Raw genomic sequence first — 19,504 nt, 5'->3', positions numbered from 1 at the left:
TGAACTGTACAATACACAGTGTACTGCCTCTCTGATAAAGACCGGCCTCATTGTGTCTGCTCCGCGCGGGGTGGGCCAAATGGACACGCATCAATATAGTGCAGTGTTGAAAAGAAAACCGGTCACAGCGAGACTTTTTCATAATTCCTTCGAATCTGAAGCCTGTGGAGCTGAAGAGACAGACAGCTGAGTCGTCTGGGGCGTTCCAAAACTCTTAAGCTTTTGGATGCTTTCCTTTGTGTTATGGCTAAACACCAAATGCGTGGCTGATGACCAGTGCTGGTAAGAGCAACAAGCAGGGGGTTTCGCAGCCTGCACCTCAAGGCTGCAGGTGTAAAGAAAGAGTTTATGTGTAAGTTAGCTGTTATTATATGGCAAGGAAAACAAGGTCATCAAACATTTTCATGGGAAACTGTACCCTGGTAAATGTTCTTATGAATTGGAACGTTAAGTCCATCAGCAGGCAGGGGTCTCTCCCTTCCAGCAGGGTCAGAGCTCCTTGAGAAGGCAAGGTGAATGGACAGCGTGAGCGACAGATTAGCATAATCAACGGAGATTCACACAAAGCACAAGCAAGGAGCTGAGTCACCATCCCGTGGTTCAATGGGGACTGCACCCAAAATGTGTTTTTCCAAAAAAGGCTGCTATTTTTAGTATTTCCTAACAATAACAGTGGAGTAAATTTTAAATCACTTAAAAAAAATAATCTCCTAGGGAAAACTAAAACAGAAGTGTTAAGGGATTTATTTAAAAATTCATGGGAAATGGGTAGCAAGATGGAATTAAATATTAATCTGTACTTCCTGGGCTGCTGCAGTGCTTCTATCCCAGTTAGTTATCATTCTGCTTATTTTCTTGAAATCGGGGACGATTTGGTTACAGAAGAGAACAAACAGTAGCAGTACAGAAACAATGGAAATGAGTGTCTTTTAGCAGCAACAGGTGCCATAGAAACTATCATATAAAATATAGGTACAAATCTCCCACTTTCCAGGCCAACTAACTGTCTGGGAGGGATGGGAAGGAGAGGGAAGTAGGGAGGAGGGAGGGGCTGCCTGCTCTCCCTCCCACCAGGATCTCTGTCACTCAAACACCAGCAGTGATAATTCAGATAATAACTTATTTAATCTTCATAACAACCTATGATGCAAGTAGCGTGGTTACTGCCATTTTACAGATGAGAAGACAGATGCACAAAGATGTTGTATATGTGCAGATGGTCACACACCAGGCAGTAGCAATATAGACCCAGGGTACATACACTGAACCCATGACACTATGCTGAACCAGCAGTCTATTCCAACTGCTAGAAAGTATAAATATGTAAAAGCTACTGACCATCCATTAAAGATAAAGGCAGCATCTGGGTTTAATTCCACAGAGATAATTTAGTGAAGAAGTAAAAAGGTAAAAATCTCATAGCACAGTGTCTGGTACACAGTAAGTGCTCATTAAATGGTAACTACTATTATTGTTGCTGGTGTTATGGCAACCTGAAGAAATTTACCTTAGTCTTGAATTCAGGGCTTTAGCTGTGTGATCTAAAGTAACAACCCCACCGAAGTGTTACTATAACACTTTACAAAGAACTTCAGCAACTTAAAATCAATCGTTCTTGCCTCTTTGCAGCTCAACTATGAAAACTGCCTTCACACAGTTTACTTGACATCTCTGTGCTCATGCCATGAGCCAGGCATCTTCCTGAAGTTGTTCTATTTTTTTCAAAATGTTAGCAGTGAATTTATATATTTGTTGTAACCAAGGGAAAAACTTGAATTTGCTCTGAGCTTCCAGGTAGCGTCAGGCAAGTAAATTAAAAAAAAAAAAGTTTCTCACAGAGAGGTTTACGTAAAAAGGGACTGATTAACATACTAGACAAGGTTCTCAACATATTTATTGGAAATACAGTAGCCAAATTCACACAGCTTTCTCACCGCCATCTCAGAGCAGTATGCTTAAATCACGGATAAAAGAAAGCAATTCTGAGAGCAAGAAGACATTTAGTCCATCACCTTCAAATGGGTCCAACTTATGGAAGAAGAAAATTCTCACAACCTAGAGCAGTGATTCCCAAAGTGGTCTATATCGACCCCCAGGGGTCTATGACAACCTGCAAGGGGTCTACGTCAGCGAAAAAAAATTTGGGGGTCCATGAAATGAAAATGGGGGTCCACGATAGTGGATCTCAACATACACTGATAGTACCTATTTACTTACATCATATTATCTTATAATATAAAAACATATACATTATTTATAAAAGTACCTATGAAGTAAAAAATTTATTATATATGTTTATAAAATTGTGTAAGTTGTAGGATAAAAACCTGCACATGATATACCAGTATCATCTTGTTACAAGCATACGCGCAGTAAACATTCTTGCCAATTTTTGTCTCAAAGCTTTGCGAACTTGCACCGACTTGTTCAATTCGTCACTCTATAAATATGAATGTGAGAAAAATACGTTCATTCGTTTCCTGAATCTTGAATAGGAAAGTGCTGAGAAAATATTTAAAAAATATAAACTGGTAGTTTATCATACAAATTATAGTGAATCAGTGTTATTTTGTTTGAGAATGCCGGAGAAAAGTAGGTACATTATTTTTTATTAAATTTTAACACTAAACTTCACTACAGTTAGAAATTTACAAAAAAATCAATATCAGGTAAGTAGGGGGTCTACCCAAAACCGAAAAACATGGCAAGGGGTCTACGGCACAAACAAGTTTGGGAACCTCTGACCTAGAGCAATGGAAATGCTATTGTGAGCCTTCCTGCTACGAAACTTCTCAGGCAAAGTAAGGTCTTTGTTATATTCTGCTCGTTTAGGACCAACCAACACTTTAGAAATCTGACCGGCAAGGAGTGTTACATGGTACAGCATTTCACTCTGGGACCTAAACCTCAGAGTAGGATGTGGTTTCTCTAGGGGGTTTATGAGATTGATGTCTGAGGACAAAAGAATGACATCTGGTCAGAGCAGCCACAAGAGGAAATGCCGTCTTAGAAGGGCAGGAAATAGGTGGCCAAGGCTTCCTTTACACTATTCCAAAGAACAAGGTGTATGCAGGACCTCTGGATTCAAACCCACAAACATCTACTGAGCTCCTACTGCCCAGCAACCTCAAGCTCTTTCACACATGGAACTCTTACAATAGCAAACACATCTATGAACATGTATGAAGGATAATAGAGTTTTACTCTTAAAACAGAATGGAGTAAACCCCATGAGGAAGTGGGAACACTTCAGAGGAGGATGGAATATTTCTGTATATGGGTTTCAGTTCTCAGATTTTAATACACATACAAATTATGATACAGGTTAGGTACACAAAACCTTACAAATATTATGGGAAATTTAGAGGATTTTCTAAGGGTAATTTCTTACTTTAAGGAAGGTAAACTTTAGACTCTAAAAGTCCCCATCTTCTCCTTCCCACGATATAATGAAGTTCTATCACCTTCTGAAAAGCAAGAAGTAGAAGGACCTTCTCACCCAGAGAACTCCTATGCATGCCTCAAGAACCAGTTTAAATAGCACCTTCTATATGCAACTCCCTTGATCTTCTTAGCCAGAATTAATTAGATCTTCTGTTAAACTTTTATTTACCTCTGTTTTGGAGCTTTTCACATTCTACCTTTTATTAAGTTTGTACATGTTACACACTTTGGTGAGACTGTAAATTCATAAGGGCAGGGACTATATTTTTGCCACCTTTGAGTCTCCAATGTCTTGGGTACTGCGAGCACTCAAAACATATTCGATCAACTTAATGCTTATGTCAGTTTTATGTCCCGAGTTATCTTTAACCATGGAATGAAATTTAGTAGTTGTAAAAAATAGGCAAACATTTTTATTTGTTAATAGCCCAAAGCATTCAACTGTTCATAAGCTGAAACCCAATGGACCATTTACTAATAATTAAAATGTTCTTTTTTTCCACCTAAAAAATATTATACTGAATAACTTGCTTTAAGATACATATAAAGTTTATTTAAATATATAAATTATATAGATATGTAGCATACATATACATATTTTAATAGAGCCTTAAATATATATATAAATTATATAAATACATAAATAAATATTAAGTATATGTACATATATGCCTATACTCCAAATAATCATTCCTTTTCTCTTAATCTGGAAAATTTTGAAACAATAAGTAAAAATTATTAAGAGAAACTACAAAAAGGAGCAAATGACTGAATACTTTCCACAGTGTGCTATCTTTGGTCAGCTCTGAGGAAAATGAAAGTATGGAACATAAGAAGCACAACAAACAAAACAGGGCAGGATTGGAGGTAACGAGTGACGAACAGAGGACAGATGTGGGGGCAGGTGGAGGTGAGACAGGGGAGAGGGTCTCCACATCAGACTCTGGGGGCCTCTTAGAGGAATTAATATGAAAACACATTCTGATATAAAGTCTGATGCTCAGCTCAATTATGTCACTAGAGATTTAATCCAGTAATCACTTCGTCTAGTCTAGTGTTTCTTAGCCTGGAATCCAAGGCTGAACGTGTGGGGAAAGTGGTCCATTTAACCTTTAACCTTACATTCAAAATTTCGTGTGCCAGTGCTTTTTCTGAGGGGAGGTCTCTGGAATTCATCTAATTCATAGAAAAGGGACCAAAGCAAAATCTTCTACTCCCAGAATGAGGGAACTGAAGACCAGAGAGGTAAGCTGGAGAGCCACCCAAAATTTGCGGATACAAAGCTCTTCACGTTAGCAGGTTCGAGTCTATTCAAGTAGAGATAATAGCAATTTAAACACCAAGCTCCAGTTAAGTCAATAAGCATCAGATGGCTATCAGCAGTGTCAACACCTGCAGTCCCCTCACTTGTTGATGGATGGCCAGGTCAGCAAATGGGTCATTACATGAAGCCCAATGCCCAGCAGACAATCCAAGGCCAATAAAGTATAACTCCAAAACAATATAAATTTTATAACCAATAAAAATGGTGTTCTGAAAACTTTTAATGACATTGAGAAACTGTTCACAATTACACACACATACAAGACAAACAAGGAAACAAAAAAAGAGCCCTGGCTGTGTGGCTCAGTTGGTTAGAGCATCAACAGCATCCACCTGTACACCAAAAGGCTGTGGGTTCAATTCCCAGTCAGAGCATATACCTAAGTTGCTGGTTTGATCACTGGTCAGGATACATATGGGGGTCATGATCGCTGTTTCTCTCTCTCTCTCTCTCTCTCTCTCTCTCTCTCTCTCTCTCTCTTTCTCTCTCTGCCCCCCCCCCTTTTCCACTCTCTCTAAAATCAATAAACATATCCTCAAGCAAAGATTTTTAAAAAGTGACTTCTGATTACCCCTGGTATGTGAGACTATTAGTGATTTCCCCCCCCCTATAAACTGTTTTGTTTTCCAGGTTTTCTTCAAAAGCATTTATTAGTTCTATAGTCAAAAATAAATGAAAACAATGGATTGCTAGATAATGGTACAGAAAAGCTCACCCTGAGGTTTAGCCTCCACTACTAGTATGCTACTCAAAAACTGTGTGATATTACAAAGGTCACTTGACCGCTCTAGGTCCCATCTCGCTGGGTTCCAAAAGATCTTTCCATGCCTAAAATGTCAACTATTAAAACTTCCCTTATCGGTGACATTTGGGGGAAAATAAATCACCTCAATGGAACGATAAACATTTCCAAGTCAGATACACACAAAAGAAAAACACAAAGATATATTTCTAAATGTGTCCAATCCTCATTTCCAACAGAGCAGGGGGAGATCTGAGAGGCTGGCAGGTGAAAAGAAGTGAAGGATGTTCTGTTGATAAAGATGGGTCAAGGGGAGGCCTGCGGCCCTCTACACACAGCTCCAGGTGCAGCCCCCAGGGCTGGGACAGCGGGGAGAAGCCAAGGTGGGCGAGGCCTTCCCCTGCTAGAGAAGGCTTCTGGTACTGGCTGTGCGAATTTAGGACAGCGACTACATCACTCTGGGGACCCCAGATCCCGCATCCGGAAGACAGGAATTAGAATGCCCTCCGTTACAATCCTGGCTAGATTCTGTTCATTCCCAAGGCCCAGTGGGTAATGGGTGTGACCCACTGTGAGGAGGAGCACTGCCTGCAGCCACATTCAAGAACCTTCTCAGTAAAGACAGCCCACTGCCTCTGGGGACAGCCCCTTTCCTGCTTCCTCTTTTTCTATAGCCTCTCTCACCCTCTGGGATGACTCTCTATCCTATTTTCTTATTTGCTTAATGTTCGTCTAACCACACTTGGAGAAGGAGAAGGACTAGGGGGAGGATGAAGAGGAGGAGGGAGAGGAAGAAGAAGAAGGATGAAAAGAACAAGAAGCAGAAGTAGTAGCTCCACAATGGCAGGAATTTTTGTCCTATCTTTTTTTTTTTAATATATTTTATTGATTTTTTTACAGAGAGGAAGAGAGAGAGATAGAGAGCCAGAAACGTCGATGAGAGAGAAACATTGACCAGCTGCCTCTTGCACACCCCCTACCGGGGATGTGCCTGCAACCAAGGTACATGCCCTTGACTGGAATCGAACCCAGGACCTTTCAGTCCACAGACCGACGCTCTACCACTGAACCAAACTGGTTTTAGCGGATTTTTGTCTATTTTGTTCACAACTCTACCCACAGGATAGGCACTCAAATACCATTTCTTGCGTGGTTTACTGAAGGGTCAGAATTGCCTCAATTTGGACCTAGAGTTTTTACACTCAGGACACCAATAGTTTTTCTGTCAATTTATTTTAATCACAATAATGACAAGTCAGCCAGCAGTGTCCATGATTTGTTGTAAAGATGGAAATTTACAAAGCCAAGGAAAACATAATGTGCCTGGGATTTTTCTGAGGAAACAAAACTCCCAGGCTGAGTTACCGAAGTCTGGCCTGCCACACAGGCTCAACCTGAACTGGAGGGATCCCAGCGTGTTTTATTGCCCCTCGATAGCTCTGAACACTGTGTGTGTGTGTGTGTGTGTGTGTGTGTGTGTACGCGCGAGCACATGCAGGTATTGGCACAAGTGTGCACACACTCTGTGTACCGTGTACACAGTAGGCAATCCATAAAGATTTGCTTATAGATGGAATGAGGAGCCTGCCTCATCTTGGTTTGATTTATCACACACTCAAGCCTCATAGGAGGCCACAGGGAGAAGAGTTTTCTAACTTTCCTCACTACATGACAAATGCTGAAGTTAAGGGCCAGAGAATAAATGCTCAGTGAGAAAAAAAGATCACAACCTTTTTATAAAGTGCTGAAGGGTTTCTTTCTAAATAAAATGCCTGGTTCAATTATAACTGGGAGACAAATTCCATTCTTCCTCTTCTTCCCAGGTCCACCTCATAAACCAACCTGGTGAAAAATGCAAATAACACCCTCCCAGTTTATAGTTTTTGTAATATCTTAGTTGGCGTATGTTAAAGTTACTTAAAGCGAGTTATATCAGGGTTTATACAGTGTAATGCCAGTGGACCATCTACCCTGTTTCCCCGAAAGTAAGACAGAGTCTTATATTAATTTTTTCTCCCAAAGTTGCGCTAGGTCTTCTTTTCAGGGAACATCTTATCTTTCCATGCGGTAGGTCTTATTTTCGGAGGATGTCTTATTTTCGGGGAAACACGGTAGGTATATAAATGACAGAGATGGCACAAGTTGGCAAAAGTCTCACAACTCTGGCTGCTCCCAGGTATCAGAGTTCATGGCCATCAGCTATCTACCATGGGAAGGAGAGGGGGCATGCCTGCAGGAAACCTCGGAACACCTACTTCTGCGAAAAGGAAACCACCCCCAGGCTACAAGGGGAAAGTCTGCTCTCAGGAAACTTTGCAAAGGGGGTTGTGGACTTCCCCTGGCACCTCTGGCTTAATGTAGCTGGGATTTAAAAGACGATGCTCATTTACAATAACACCAGATCCCCCGACAATAACTGGGAAGTTCCCTCTTTTAAAAAGCAAATAGAGTATGTCCCTTCCATATGATGAACTCATCAGCAGCAAAGATGATGTATCCCCTCTCATCCTGCTGCCTCAGTGAGGACCTTCCACTTCTCCCCAGCTCATTGTGACTGATTTCCTATGTGAAATCAAGAGGCTGCCAAAGAGGGGGGGGGGGGGGGGGGGGCCCAAGTGTGAGGGCAACACACTCTGATAAGTCACACTTTCTCCCTGAGTGCCTATAAAAATGTGTAACCAAACTAAATGACCGAATATCAAAGAAGGCCATTAAAGCTTCCTTTCTCTTCACTGCCAGATAGAAACACAGGCATCACATAACTTACAGACCAATGATGGCGGTGGTGGCAGCGATGGGGGGGGGCTGCAGCCACCTCCGGCCTTTTCCTAAATGTAGTTGCACAGTCCAATATTACTTCTGTTACATTTCTAAAGCATTACACATGCAACACAATAGGCTTCAGCTTTTCCCTCTCCAACAAGGAGAAACAAACTCTTTCAGAAAACATGTGGTTAAAAGAGAGGGTGATGTTTAATCAAGCTCTGAACACTGGCTATGAATATTCGTTCTACTGGCCCATACACAAAGAGGGCCAGGTCTTACACATCCTCTGTTGATTCAAAAACAGCAGGTTAAATAATTACAAAATAAACGAGGCTTCCAAGGTTACATGAAGCATTTGGGAACTCCCCAAGAACACTTTCCATTTACGCTTTGCCAAGACCTAAATCTAGAAATCGATATTATTTATTTGTTTTTATTGTAACTGTCATAGAGGAATTTCAACATAGAAGGGGAGAGGAAAGGGAAGAGAATGAATGGCAGAAGTGAGCAAGGGAAACATTTCCCAAGTCCCTACTCTATCTAGGCATTTGACATGCTTGCACATTTCATTTAGGTGTGATCATGTAATTAAACACTTGCTTAGCAGTATATTTTCTAAAGATAGTGAAAAACAAAACCAGCAGTAGGGTTTTGTTGCCTATAATCCCTTCACAAACACCTTACTTGTTTGCCAGCTGAGTTGCAAGCTCTCATTCAAGTTCACATGTGTGACCCTGTCCCTAACTAAAAGCAACGAAACAATCTGTTTAGAGAAAGGCACGATGCATTCCTAAGGATTTCCTTTCTCCCTGCCATAAGAGGAATAACATGCCAAAGTTACATCCGCCATATGCATCCTCCACAATTCACTGCAATTAGGCCAGCAATGGGGAAAAAATACCCCCATCTAATATGGCAGGCTTACTGTACTATTATTTTCCTTTTAAGTAGAATCTCTTATCAGATTACACCTTAGGTTGATATAGTTTCATGGGCTTTCCTAGTCCCCAATTTAGGACTTGAAGAAAAGCCACTAAAATAAATAAAACAAAAAAAAAATTTTTTTTAATTAAAATATATTTTATTGATTTTTTACAGAGAGGAGAATAGAGGGATAGAGAGCTAGAAACGTCGATGAGAGAGAAACATCGACCAGCTGCCTCTTGCACACCCCCTACCGGGGATGTACCCACAACCAATGTACATGCCCTTGACCGGAATCGAACCTGGGACCTTTCAGTCCGCAGACTGATGCTCTACCACTGAGCCAAACCGGTTTTGGCAAAACAAAAAATTTTAAACAACTTTTGTTGGCAGCATTTTAAAACGGAGTCTATGTTAACACTTTCCACAACATCTCATTTTGAAACAACTGGCATACCCTACAATATGTGTTCATTAACTTAGAAGAAACACAAGACTTCTAGGTTTATTGCAATAGAATTAAATCAAACGAAAGTATCCACAGAATTAGCTCCCTAGAGCTGATGTGCAACCTCCAAGTTGCTATTTGACTGGGAGAAACAAGTCCATCCAGTGAGAACATCAAAATAACTGATGGTCAAGTTTTCTCCCCCTCAAACTTTCTGCAATTCAGTGATTGATATTAGTTCCACAGGTAACTGTGTTTGCTTTGTTCTTCTGCTGTGACACTATTTTTGTCATTCTCCGTGCAACCAGCACTCATCACAAAAGAAAACGTCTTAGAAACTTTCTGTAAGTAATCACAAGAGCCAAGAGGAATGTTCTTCTGTATTTATGCATTAAAGCTTTGCCTGCTTTATCACTCAGCAAATTATTTCTTAACCGGAGGGTGCTGTGCAAGGACTGAGAGGTAAGCACACACAGAAATTAGGTGTAAGGAGTGTGGGAGTGAGATGGGAAGATGGAAAGGAATGATTTCAATGCCAAGTGAGGCAGGGACCTGCTAGACCTGTGCTGTCCAATAAAACAGCCGCTAGTCACGTGGGGTCGCTGACCATTTGACATCTTTCTAGTCTCACTGAGACATGCTCCATGTGAAAAATGCACACTGCATTTCAAAGGCTTTGTATGAGAAAAAGAATGTAAAATACCTTCTTCATGATTTTTTATTGATCACATGCTGAACAATACCTTGAATATACCAGATTAAATAAAATATATTATTAAAATTAATTTCATCTGTTTCCTTTTTACTTTTTTTAATGTAACTACTAGAAAATGTAAAATTACACAGGTGGCTTGCATTGTTTTTGGTGGGGTTTTTTGCATAGTGCTGGGCTAAATGCTTCCTAACACTGTCTCTTTCTCCTGGGCAGAAAGACCACATTTCCCAAACTCCTTGACAGCTGTGTTGAAACTATGTGACCACGTTCTGGCCAAAAGAATATAAGAAAAATGAGGTAGCAAAGTCTAGAGGTAGTTATAAAAAAGGTGCACAATCATCCCAGTGTGGGTTTCTCCTCGCTCTCTCTTCCTCTCTCTCTCTTTCTCTCTCTCTCTCTCTCTCTCTCTCTCTCTCTCTCTCTCTCTCTCTCTCTCTCTCTCTCTCTCTCTCTCTCTCTCTCTCTCTCTCTGCTGTACGCGGACATTCCACAGCAGCCTCCTAGGAGGTCCTAGACAGGAAAGAAGTCAAGAATGTGAGGAAACCAGCTTCCTAAATCATCACATGAAAGAACACCTGATGTTCAGGCAATGAGATCTTGTCACAATTTATAGTGTTAAGCTACTGCCATTTGGTTATAGCAATTAACATACTTTGATTAATTAATACAATAAGAAGGAGTGCTTTGACAAGAGGAATGACAACTTACTCAAGAATTGTCAAAATAAGCTTCAAAGATTAAGTGCCATGTAGGAGGTGTCTACATGTGGTGGTTCTCAAACTCCAGTGCTCAGTATCACTCAGATAGCTTGTAAAAACAGACTGCTGGGCCCTCTCCTAATCGTCTCTAGGATGATCAGCTAGGGAGGGAGGTCTGTGTGAGAGTGCTGGCTCTCTAAGACACCCCCCCCTCCCACCTCCCCTGCCCTCCGAGCAGGTCAGTCTCCCTTCCCTCAATCCCTCTGAGCAGCAGGTCTGCAGCACAGCTGAGGATCTGTGTCTCTAACAAGCTCTCAAGGTTCTGCTGACACTGCCAGTCCAGGGAGCGATATCTGGTTAAGAGATGAGCAATCTTTTGTCAAGCAGTGGAAAGAACAAAAGGCATTCAAGGGAAATGAAATCTCATATATTTTGGAGGGTGGGAGGAGCATGCTGGGTTCCGGGGAATAGCAGGAGTTCTGGTGAAGATGCACCACAGCGGGTGGGAAAGGAATTTGGGGAGAAAAGGGAAAGGCAGACTGGTCCTCAGCAGCCAGGAGTCTGACTTCTGCCTCTTCAATGAGAACTATGAAGCAGACCTTTCGTTTCCACTTACTCTACAGTAAATATGAATACTGACTAATTCACATACTAATACTTCAATTACCTACAGAATTCCTGGCAAATGACAGGGGTACAGCATGATAACTTGGTCATTATAGTCCAGGAGTGAGACTCCAAAAATCATAATTCTTGGGTCAGCCACCCATTTATCATCTATGTGACTTGAGAAACAATTTAACTACTCTGTGCAGAATAACATTTCCCTTCAATCTTCTTCATACAAACGTGGGAGATTAGCTGTGGAAAAATAAAGAAATGTCTTCCTAGGAAAAGGATATAATTTACATGCAAAGAGTCTCTATTATTTTAACGGTACTACTCAAACTGATGAAATACAAATGACTAATTGTTTTAGAGAGAAACAACCAGAACTGATAAAGACCACAATGGAAGAGGGGGGTAGGGGGAGTTGTGATGGTTAGGAAAGGTGGGGAATAGGAGTAAAACCATGACCTCCCTAGGAACCCTTTCCAGTAGTAGGATCCTGAATGCCCTCCTTCCCACTTTTCAGGACAGACTGGGGAAAAACAAAAGACAGTTTTTAATTAGTTCAACTGGATTAAAAACCAGATGTTAGTGTCTTCTGAATAGCTGTGAACAAGATTCTATAAAATCATAGCCTAGTTTATGACTATACCAAACTTCCACAAGTGTAATAAATAAATGGTGAAAGTAGGTTGCTAGGTAGGTGCAAGATGCTGAAACAGGCATGCTAATTGCACCATATCCAAATGAATGCTAGGGAAAATATTTTAGTGTCTTTCTTTCTAATGACACAGGAAGAAAACTTCTGTTTGAGCTAATATATTCTTTGTTCCATATGGAAATCTAATGGTCCCTTTATGATCATTTAGAGAGAAAAGAAAGTGATCAAAATGGTTTGCTTAAAAAAATAGTTCATTAAATGTTTTTTTCTCACTGTAGTTAGAATTAGATGAATGATACATGGAGTTTGCTTATGTCAAAAATTCAAGGGCGTAAACTGGTTTTACCTCCAAGAGAAAAAAAAATTATATTACTTCCAGCACCATGCCTTAATATTATCAAGCTACAAGATAAGAAGATAACTTTTTGATAGTCTCCATTCACATACAATTTTGTAAAAGAAGTGTCACATATATTATCAATTTATTTTATCGGAGCACTGTCATAGCTTTCAACATTTATTTTGCCAAGTAATAACACTAAAATACAAAACCCAAAACAAAACCAAATAATATTAATCACTGCCACTGTTTTGTAAAGAAAGTATATTAAAACACACAAGCATACATGCTTGAAATTAGGAACGGCAATCTCAGAATTTTTTTTTTTTAAGCTAAGAGTTCACCACATTTTCCTATTTTTCTCATTACCCCACAGGTTAAAAAATTCACAGGAATTGATGGTGATCACCTACCTCCTTGCAAAGGTGGTTTTGAGTTAGCTCTGAAAGAATAATTAAGAGCTGGGTGGATGCTTCAAGATTTTTTAAAATTAAATCAGTGAAATATATTTCACTTACTTCAGGGAAGTCCAGAATGAAATGCCTAAGAGCCCATCAACAAATGAGTGGATTAAGAAAAAAAAAATCCTGTGGTACATTTACACAGTGGAATACTACACTGAAGTAAAAAAGAAGGACTTGTTACCATTTGCAATAGCATGGATGGAACTGGAGAGCATTATGCTAAGCGAAATAAGCCAGAGAAAAGATAAATATCACATGATCTCACACATTTATGGAATATAACAAACAACATAAACTATGAACAAAAATAGATCCAGAGACAGAGAAGCATCAATTGGATAGTCAAACCTCAGAGGGAAGGTGGGGAAGGGTGGGGTAAATGGGAGAGATCAACCAAAGCACTTGAATGCATGCATATAAGCCTCACCAATGGACACAGACACCAGGGGGAGGGGGGAGGGTGTTGAGGGCATGAGTGTGGGGGCTGTTTCCCAATTTTAGCTATGGTAAATTGTGCCGCTATGAACATAGGGGTGTATATATCATGCTGACAGGCGAAATAAGGAATGCCCATTTTAGCCTGCATTCAATGGGAAGCCATTAAAGAGTTTTAGGCAGAAAAGGACACAGGACCACCTGTTCATGGGGATGAGAACAGAGCTTCAGATGCAGATGTAGTGGGAAACCATGTAGAGGCAGGTGGTGGCTAAACAATAAAAGTGAATGATATCACCTACAAAGAGAATGCTGGCCAAGGACAGAGTCCCCAATAATACAGGTGCTACTAGTGATTACCACAAACTCCCATCTTACCCCCATTGCATCTGTGATACAAACACAACTTTTTCCAGATCCTGAAACAATCCATTTCAAATTCAAAGCATTTCTTACCTGGAATGGATAATCTAATGCACACTTTCCCCCCTTACACACAAGAAAATAGTAGCTTAGAAACATTAAGCAGGTCTGTCTGGTCAGGTCTGTCCACACTGGTCATGGGCTATATTATTTTACAGAAGAATGACCATGAACACCCTGCCTAATTTCCTATGTAAATTTGTTTCATTAAAATAATAATTTGGAATTAAACTACTCTGCCAATGGGAAGGCAAACATCACTAGCACTCTGTATGAGTGTTCTGGAAACCAAAGATACTCCATCTGTTCTAGGCCCAAACAGTACTCCTTTCTCAGCTGGTCTGACAGAAAGAAAAGCAGGAAGATCAGTGTTCCCCTTTCCACAGCCTCCGAGCAGGAAAAGAGGCCTGCCCGGGGCACTCAGTCCAGAGCACACCTGCTTAATGGGGCGCCTGCCCCTGCAGCCCAGGGGGCCACCCATCTCAGTAATTTCAGGAAACAGACAGCGAAACTGCTCTGCTGAGGCCCCCCCATAGAAAACATCACACTTTCCGCTTGTTGTTTAGGCACAGTTTCCCACCCCACCTCCAAACAGGAGCGATATAAAAACTTGGGATAAAAAAGAACTCACCCATGTGGCTCAAATTTCTAACTCAAGCCTTCTCAGTCATGCAGAGCAAGACTAATTAGAGTTGCTTTGCCTAAAAATTTCTAAAGAGAACCTCTCTCCAGGGCTTTGGTAACGTGTCTCCTGGTTGGGCACTAGATTCCTATTAGCCATACCCGAAGTAAAAGCAGACCAGTAACAATGTGCAGTAAGGTTTGTCTTTACAACTACCCACTTCTCTGACACCCTTCCACATTCTCTCAGCACTTCCCTGCCTCACTCCATCCACAGGACCCACCACCTTTCTGTCTTCAAACTATTTTCCAGGGTTGGGCATGCTCAGCCTTCACTGTTTCTCCCTGGGAATTCACTTTTCCTCCCTGGGCACCGCTGATTCATTCACAGTTGATCAGGACTGTATATTAAGTCCTGGGTTTCCAAGGAACACTCCGAAGACCATCCCCCCACCCCCTAACTTTGTGCATCTTTGTTACAGAATAGAAAACACTTCCATGCAGGATCCTGGGGGCATGGTGAGAAGCACACTGCTTTCCAACCTCATAGTTAAAGAAGGGTTTTGCCCTGCGTAGGTGCGCCCAATCCACCCTCTGCCAACAGGATAAATCCCTGCTAAATCCCCAGAATCCTCTTTGCTAAAGCCCCAAGGAATTTCGCAGACTGTGAGGCAGAGGCCAGTATGCTTTTCTAAGATGTGCTGCAGGCCCCAGAATCATCTCAGATGGTGGTAAGGTTTCACGACAGTGCCCAACCTGAAACCCTCCTCTGCTTCTCCTTTGCACGTGGTGGGCCTTTCATGAGTTAAATCACAGCTGAGAATAGCTAACTCAGGACCTGGGTGCTAGATGGAGCCAAAAGGTGTGCTGAGAGGACGCATCACAGAGAAAAGCCACACAGAGTGTGACAAAGTTAAGGTCAGCATATGGACCTCATCTCACTAAATGAAATGGAAGTCCCTGGAGGTAGGACCTACTCCACCTTCATGGTGCAAGTTGTGCTCACCCCATGGGTATCAATTCTGGGCTGATCTTTTGTCCAGGAAGACAGACAAATGGAAAAGGCCTGTCACCAATTATGTGAGGAGTCCTTTTTAACCTCGAGTGCACTGACAGCACTCCTGGCCTTGGTTTCCATCTGAGTCATGTAGGCAGAGTCCCAAGACAAACTGCCAAAGTATTTTACATGTATCCGATCTGAGAGACTTGGTAAAATCCATAAGGGAAGGACACTTGTGGTCAGGATGCATGGTCTTGGTCAGCACCTCCTCCTTCCAGTTTCCCTAACTCCCCACCCAGCCGAGCTCTTCCCAAACTATCTCCTACCCAATAGGGTAAGAGTAACACCCAAAGGGAGGTTCAGGGCTGCTAACACTGCAGCTTAAACTCTAGGCATATAATTTATTCTGTCATTCCATTACTCTCCATTACTTCCAAAATAGTAATGCAGAGAGATGTTGGGGCACACTGCCCAGCAAGATAGACAATCCAAAACCATCCATATTTGCCTATGGATCTGAGCAACCCGATGCATCTTCCTAATGTTTCATTCAGGGCTCTTATCAAAATGAGTTTGCAATTCCAAGCACACAGTGAGTGGGTGGTGGAGGAAGACAGCCACAATGTCTCTGTAGGGGGAAGGAGGAGGGAAAGGGGGAAAGGGGCTATATGCTTAGAATCGCAGGTTTTACTGCATAAATCATCTAACCGCAGATAACAGGGTGGACAGGGAGTCAAAGCTATGCACCAACTCCCCCTTTTACTTTTGTGACCCAACCCAAACTCAGCTTGGCAGCAGAAGCCCATACACAGTATATTTTGGAAATAGATGGCCAACATAATCTCACAAAACCTAGTATGGCAATTCTCTTGAGTTCCTTCAACAGACTTTCCAACTAATTAATCTCGCTGTTCACAGGCGACCTGGACCAAGGTTCATCGGAGCAGCTTATGAATACCTCCCGTCCCCACACACACACAAGCTGGAAAGAGGCCCAGGGGAGGATAGCAAAACTACTGTTCTTAATACAAAAAGTAAAAATAGATTTAAATTTTGTTGTTGTTTTTTAAAGTTCATTTCCCAGTAGAAGGAATTCTTAAACAATGAACTCTCTTGCCTGGTTCAAGATCATTGTGGCCTTCTCCTGGATTCTCTAATTGCCTGTTGTCAGCCAGGCCCTTCATGACTGGGGCTGCAGGACAGACAACATAAGCAATCCCAAAAGCCTATCCTCAGTGTTTTCTCTCTTTTTTTTATGTTCTTTTTTTTTCCCCAACAGAGGACGATTAGAAGTAATAACAAAAAGCTTTAAGGTTCTGGTGCAGCTAGAGGTTGTTTTTATAATTAAGAGCATAACTGCCTGCTTTCCCTTTGGACAATGCCCAGTTTGCGTGTGTGTGTGTGTGTGTGTGTGTGTGTGTGTGTGTTTCAGATAAACATGCATCTGCAGGAACTGTCAGAGTTTCCACAAGTTGTACAACACCAGTCACAAGAGAGTATAACTTGGATTGTGGCCCGCTTCTTCCTGTAACGCAACGGCCCAGTCTAAAAAGTTGTTGAATTACAAGGGTGAAAAGTGAAAACGGAAATTCAGCACTGACTCTCTTGCATTAAAGTTCCCAGAAACCATCCATGCACCTGCATTTGTTAATCTGGCAAAGAAAAACTAGCACGATCCTACTCTTTTGAGTGGAGAAGGGAAACCCAAAATAAGACAATGATGTCTACCTTTGGGGGTGGCTAAAGTGTTCATGGCTCTGCCTGACTTCAATACCCCATCCCAACCAACCTCCCAAATCAGATTTATAAAAGCAGGAAAACCTAGCCTGACTTAAGGCTCTGGGAGAGAACATAGAGGAGGCTTTAGGTGATACATATGCAACACAGACTCGAGAACACCAGCCAGTCATAGAGATTCAAACATAAAAAGCAACATCATGGTGCCCTGTCTTTACCAGGCCCAGGGATACCATCTGCAGATGTGTTCGGCTCACGAGAGCAGCAGCCAGCCTTCCCAAAGCAAGATGCTAGGTTCACAAGCTCAACTCTCAGGGGCCTTGGAAGAGGAGCTGGTGGCTTGCAGGTGGTAAAAACACAGCAGAGAACGCCACCAATAGGAACCTCATGCTCTCCCCAATTAAACATTTGAAATTTGCTCTAGATAACATTACACAGAAAACTGTGACCCACTTTAGAAAACAAGAAAAGGAAGTAAAAAAAAAAAAAAAATTCTCCCCCTGCCATCAAAACAAAAACCCCAACTCACACACAGAGACTCACTGGCATACAAATGCTATTCTTTCATTCTGCAGTTTGGGAATAAATGACAACCTGCTTCAAAATCTCCCATGATCACCTTCCGTGCTACCTACCGGTGGTTAGCAAACGTCCCTCTAAAATGCAGACACTCCTTGGCAGACACAATTCTGTTAGCTCTGTATGCCATGGTGTGAATGTTTTAATCAGACAAGAGCCTCACATCTAGCTGAGATCATTCACATGCAGAGACCAACAGCGAATGTGCAAAGGAGCGGGGGTGGAATTTTGGAGCACTGAGGGAGGACCAGGCGCTCAACTGGGGGTTCCAAAGGCCAAGCTGCAGCAGGAGGACAGAGGACATTTCACCCAAATGCAACCTGTCCTGGCGGTGCCTACAATGACCTCCCTGCAAGGGGAGGCTTTTTGGCAGGAGCTATCCCAGGCAGACTAAACAACCATGCCAGTGCTCTCATTCCCATTCCGGAAGTATTCCTGGGAGGCCTGTCTGAACCTGCTGCCTTCCATGTACTACTATGAAACCACTTTCAATCTATTTGGAAACCATTTAAATTTGGTTTCAAAGGTTTTGTTCAAAGTGAAAGGTTTTAGGTAAAATGGCTCCCCCCAAACTCTTTCCCAACAGGAAGAGCCAGAGTGCTTCAGTTCAATTCATACATGGCTCCGAATTCCCAGGGACAATCTAAACAGAGAGAGCATCCTTCAGAGAATGATCCTCTTTTGGCCATTGGTAGCGATACTAGACCAAGCCCCTCATTCCATATGGGCTCTTTGTGGCATTTCCTTCCGTCTCTCTTGTAGGTCAGAAAGACGGTGGAGGCAGTTAGTTTTTCTGCAGAAACGTCAGAAGGCACGGCATGGACTCCCCTGGACATCACGTTAAGGTAGCCCTTGGAGTAACCTTCATTACCTCTCACAGTCTAATAAACAAGATGGGGACCAGCCTCCGGTTGGGAGGAGAACCCAGGGAGCCTCAGGCATCTGCCATGACACAGACCCAGACTCCCCAGAAGTTAAGGAAGCGTAAGCTTCAGGACCCTTCCTTGTGGATGGCCCTCCCAAGGTCCTGCAGCTGCTTGGGCGTTGGTAATTTCCTATCAGTTTTCTTAAGGAAGGACCAAGTTGTAAAAGCTCCAGGACCCTGCAAAAGCTGGATCTGATCCTGATCAGAAGGCTCCGAAGGCATTCGAACTCAGCAAGGCCAACAGTGAATGCATGGTCTCTCTGCTCCTTCCCCTGCTCTCACAGCAGCTAAACTTCCACCTGCCCTCCCCTTCTCTGCAGGCATCTGATTAATGACACCATCACCTCCCAAGTCAGAAGACTGGGCATCGTTATGCCCTGTTCCCAGAAGAGGGGGGAAACAAGGAAGCTGTTTCAGGGTTCACTTCCGATTGCTCCTCACAATGAATAAATCGTAGAGAAAGAAGAAGAACTTGTAAGACTGATTCTTCGATAATGCGGTTGTCTATTTCATAAGCCTAGAAAAATATACAGAGAATAGCAAACGAGGGTAAAACTATTTAGTATATAGGACTGCCACCAAACCCACATCTTAGAATTCTAAAAGCAAACTCTCGGCACAAAGACTCTGTAAAGGCAGAGCCTCTTCC

At 42.1% G+C, this 19,504-nt stretch overlaps 1 protein-coding gene across 13 annotated transcripts in view; it reads right to left on the bottom strand.

Annotated features, from left to right (window-relative positions):
* The window catches only part of DOCK9 (dedicator of cytokinesis 9), a 248,544-nt gene that overhangs the window by 150,284 nt on the left and 78,756 nt on the right, over positions 1-19,504 (bottom strand). The window lies entirely within an intron of this gene.

This window comes from Pipistrellus hanaki (assembly GCF_964339955.1).
Source record: "Pipistrellus hanaki genome assembly, chromosome: 3".
Lineage (NCBI taxonomy): Eukaryota > Metazoa > Chordata > Mammalia > Chiroptera > Vespertilionidae > Pipistrellus > Pipistrellus hanaki.
The sequence above is the reverse complement of the archived record's forward strand: the minus strand, read 5'-3'. Positions and strand labels throughout refer to the sequence as shown.